At 33.6% G+C, this 5,083-nt stretch overlaps 1 long non-coding RNA gene across 2 annotated transcripts; it reads left to right on the top strand.

Moving 5' to 3' along the window:
- LOC139897783 (uncharacterized) lies at window positions 1–4,312 on the top strand. Of its 2 annotated transcripts, XR_011776797.1 has the most exons (4): window positions 1–3,105; window positions 3,251–3,405; window positions 3,672–3,776; window positions 4,143–4,312. It is a non-coding gene; the product is annotated as an uncharacterized lncRNA (long non-coding RNA). The 2 variants fall into 2 exon arrangements; XR_011776796.1 differs by having other exon boundaries at window positions 1–3,405.
- The last annotated feature ends 771 nt before the right edge of the window (window positions 4,313–5,083 follow it).

The following is a 5,083-nucleotide window of genomic DNA, read 5'->3' as shown; positions in this document are numbered from 1 at the left end:
ATTGGATCAACATGCTTATAACCATGTTTATGTTTACTATTATCATATTGTTTAGACAAAATTACACTCGTCGTCAGTGAACTTGTATCCAGCCTTCTCAGATGATCCTTAAACTTTTATTTTTGCTGGCGTCATCCCTAAAGTTGTACTTTGTAACTTCGGTCGTCCCTCCGTCTATATTCCGTCCAATTTTCCTGTTAAACTGACTCATGTGCGAATCATCTGAGGGTATTTTTGTCTTTTTATCCTTTTTTTCCTTCCTATCCTGATTTTTATTTCCAATATTGAAACAAACTAGTTTATTTCACAAAATCATAATTCCTAGAAACCCATTTCTCCACAAAATCCAGAAACCCATTTCTAAATTTCTTCAAGAATCTATCATTTCCAAATAAAAATAACCGTTTTTACTTAGTTTACTCACCTTCAACAGATTTCCAGTGGGTTTCATTCAGCTCTCTCATTCAACATTAACAAGCTCTCTCATTCAACATTAACTTCAACATCATCTTCATGATTTTATTTACTTAAGAGTATCAACGAAATGAAATTTAATTAATTATAGATCTTGAAATACGATGTTTGAACAGCTGTGTTGAATCTGAGTTTTTAACTGTACTGGAAGAAAGTCAAAACTCTCAATTCTCAGATCCGGTAAATATGAGTTTGTGTCATTCCAGATCTGATTGCGAGTGTGGGCTGATTGTGTTTGTATTTGTTTTTAGAGTATTATGCTTGTATCTTGTTGAGTTCATACCAATTTCGAACCAGTGAAAAGAATAAACATGAATAAGTTGGTTTTGAACCATGGTGTGTTCTTTTTTAAGTGGGTTGTGATGCAACATCTCTTTAACATGTGAAGAAGAAGAGGAGGTAGTGGACAAAGATAAGTGTTCTTGTTAACAGGTTCGTATTTGAAATCGGGTCAGGTTTTGGTGGGTGGTTCGTATTTGAATGCAGGTTCTAATGCAAACATCAAACATAAGTGTTCTTGTAAACATGGGAAGAATAAGAAGAGGTGGTGGACAAAGATGCATAAACGTTTTGATTTTAAGTTTTAGTTTGAATATAGATTTGAATACTTGGATTTATGATATTGTAATGAAATAATGAGAAAGTAAGGTGGAAAAGAAATTAGGGTTTGTGAAAGGGATGAAGATGAAGAAAAGGGAAGAAAAGATAAAAAGACAAAAATACCCTCACATGATTCGCACATGAGTCTGTTTAACGGAAAAATTTGACAGAATGTAGACGGAGGGACGACCAGAGTTACAAAGTACAAGTTCAGGGACGACGCTAGCAGAAAAATATGTTTAAGGATGACCCGATAAGACTGGAGACAAGTTCAGGGACGACGAGCGTAATTTTGTCTATTGTTTATTAGGTATCTTTAATCTTCTATGCAGACACCATATAAGCAACGTTTTTATAGTTGTAGTTCATGTGATATTTAAGGACCCTCTATCCTTAATTCTTGAGAGTTGCACATGTGATAGATGCATATAACATTAATAGCGTCTTGCTAAGGGTTAAAGATCAGAACTTGGGCTTGCACATGACGTCATGTCTTACAACTAAATATAATTTTCTTTGATATATGACTAATCTTTGATGAAATGTGATCATGTATATATTGGGCTGATATATTTTTAAGTCTGATGTACAAAAGTTAGGAATGCTATATCATCAATTATCATCAGGCGTAATTAACTACTTTGATCATCAAGTGAAGGATAAGGCACCATATACAACGCTCATTTTCTGTTAAAACATGCATCACAGGTTCCGTTTCTATTCTTACTTTTTTAATCTCGCTATTAAATCTTATATTTGGTTGATAGTATTGTTAGTATATGTCGAAATTTCTTCTGTGTCACTGATTTTGCAACTCTTGTCTTGGATATAGCACCCATATTTGGGGTCGTATATTTGTATCCTAATTGGGATCTTCTCCATGAAAAATAGATTAAGGACCCAATGTCAAAGAAGATACATTAGTTTAGGTAAGTTATTTTTTGCTTGATTTGTTTGATTTTTGAAATTTCAAAAGAAAAATTAAACTCTTTTAGGACATTAGGGAGTAGTTAGATTACAAGCCCTAAAACTTAGATAGCTTCCGCATTTATCTATGGGCTTGTGTACAGGGGCGGAGCTAGGATTTGATGATAGGGGAGGCTTACTCGACAATTAAAAAAGGCAAACCTAATAAAACTAAAAGAGGTCAACTTCATATATATAATCTATTTTAATGTTTAAAGCATAGATAGATAACTGCTTTACGAAACTTTAGTGCTACAGTTAAATTTGCAGGTATGAAAACTAATATGGCCCATGTAAATATAATGGATAGGTAAACTTGTACGATATGTTTCAGTTAATATTAAGGTTTGAAAAATTGGCAACCAAATAATTGGTTTAGATAAATCATTGAGGGAGGCTTAGCCAGAATAATTAAAAATTGTTACTAATATTTCACTGGAAATGGACGTATTGGGGGCGGCTGAGCACCCCTCTGTCTCCTCCCTGTCTCCGCTACAGCTTGTGTAGTCTTTGATGTTGAGGCTGATGTGCACTCAAATGCAAATGTAGTAGCCAAAGCTGTAATCGTAAGGTCGTTTGACTATTTCTTTTTTTCAAAGCAATATTGAGAAACATTAAAGAACTTAATTCCTCATGCATATACAAAGATAAATGCATGAATGGAACATAACAGCACGAATACACATGAAAATTTCAAGAGCACTAAAACACACCAGTTACAATGAAATACACGAGCACTTGGCTAGGAATGAGAATATAGCTCTAGAGAGAGCGACTAGAATCCATTCCACTAGCACTGAAGGTAGCACTTTAGGCTGGAAATCCAAGTATGCCAATCCAACTTACCACCTTTTATCCTTCTATCAACCCATTTGAAAGACATAATCTGAACTTCATTCAAAGCTACGGGTCGTTTGACTATTTACATCCTTTAAAATTTCTTGCACATTGTTTTCTTTAAGTGGGATGATGCTAATCTTAGGGTCATTTGACTACTTACAACCTCTTCTGCGTGAGGAGACAGAGGTAACAAAAGAATCTCGAGTCCCTGATATTTTCAATGCGGTGAGATCTCATTTATTAAACCATAAAAATATCAGATTATCTATTTATTTGTAGCTTATGTTACCATGTCACTAATCTGTGTAGTGACATTTATTCCTATTTTACCATTTAGAGTTTGCTTTCATGATTTTCCATTTTTAATCAGGGACCATCATCTTCTCGGAAGCTGCACTTGAAAAGTTCTGTGAAGAAGCCATCGATACATATCAACTGGAGACTCTTGACACATGGGAAAGAATTCGAGTTCTTTGAACATACAAGCCACTTGGTATTTTAAACGCATGGACATGACTATTTTGGGTAATTGTTTATTAGCTTATGGAGTGATGTATATATGCTACCTTTAGGATGTTAGAGTGGGTGTTTTAAATCTATTTAACAGGTGATATACAAATGGTTTATCACAATATTTGTTTGTGATTATCCAAATTTGCATTAGTGACTGAGTTTTTGAAGATTTGTTATTGGTTATACAAATGTAAACAAGTATTATTTGATTGGATAAAGTACTTATTTGAGTTTTCTAAGAATTGTATTTGATTGTATAATTGTGACTGTTATAACAGGACTAGGAGTTATCCACGAAGATCACAGTAGATGGATGCATACATGGGGATTTGGATAATGTCTATGCAACTCTCTTGCATTTACAACTCTCTTGGTCGGATCAGGTGATAGTATATACTTTGCCTATGAGTGAGTGGATAAATACATATATAAGTAGTATTTTAGGATGCATTATTATTACTTTTCTCAACTTATGGTGTATATGTCGTTCCAAGTCAACTGAATACATAATAAAGGTATATATATGTAGAGGAGCTACCCGTGATTCTCATTGATACTGTTTCGCTATATTATTTTGTGATTCATGGTGTCCTGTAGAGATCACATTGATTGTTAACGAATTATTTACTAAGTTTGTCAACTCATAATGAGGTTCTTAAGAGTTGGTTGTCTAATGATTTTTTTTTTAATGTACTTTAATGCAATCTGCTAATTATACTGATTTGTTTTAAGTGTGCTTTGTATTGCAGCTGAACTTGACATGTTTCCATGTAGACGTGATTCAGTTGTATAGCAGCTGAATTTGACAGTTGCAGTAAGAGAACCTAACACAAAAAGATCTCTAGTTAACAATTTCTCATTCAAGGTATCTTAAATATCCTATCTAAGTACAAAACATTACATAACTAAACATGTGAAATTATTTTATATTGTTGTTGGCAGAGGAGGGAGAGGGAGGCAAGACTGACAGAGGGATGACAAAGAACCAACTATAGCTACCTTATATTAATTTAGTGTTTTATTAGTGTTTTTTAGTTTAGAATTCATCCATTGTAAATTACATCTACGACTGTTTTTGTAAATACTTTAAAGATATATAAATTTAATTTGGTATATTTGATGCATTTTGTATTTGGCGGGTGTTATTTCAAATATTTGAAATTTTAATTTATTTGGCGCTAGAAATTATTTGGCGGTATTTGACAGGTATTATTTAAAATATTTGAGTTTAACCATGGTTAACATTACTAGAACACGTCTAATTGCAACTAATGGAACACCTTTAATTGCAACTAACGGAACACGTTTAATTGAAACTAACGGAACACGTCTAATTGTAAATAACGGAACACGTCTAAAAGACATAACGGAACAGCCTAATCTAACGATTTGACAACACATCTATTTAAGCCGTCACATGTAGACGTGTTGTTCAACACGTCTAAAAAGGATTTTCCACACGTCTAATTGTGCCGGAATGTAGTAGTGTAACACGAACGGTTTAGAGTTTAGGGTTTTGGGTTGAGGGTTTACGGAGTAAACCCGAAAACCCTAAACCCCAAACTCTAAATCATGCTAAATTCGAAAAAAATACTTCACACAAGATGAAAACAAAACGATGGAAATAAACTCAGCAGCAAAACATTCAATGCATTGAATGTTTTTATTTTTTTCTTCGAGCGTTTTTTCG

Source organism: Rutidosis leptorrhynchoides, chromosome 3, assembly GCF_046630445.1.
Source record: "Rutidosis leptorrhynchoides isolate AG116_Rl617_1_P2 chromosome 3, CSIRO_AGI_Rlap_v1, whole genome shotgun sequence".
Classification (NCBI taxonomy): Eukaryota; Viridiplantae; Streptophyta; class Magnoliopsida; order Asterales; family Asteraceae; genus Rutidosis; species Rutidosis leptorrhynchoides.
This window is presented reverse-complemented; position numbering and strand designations above follow the sequence as displayed.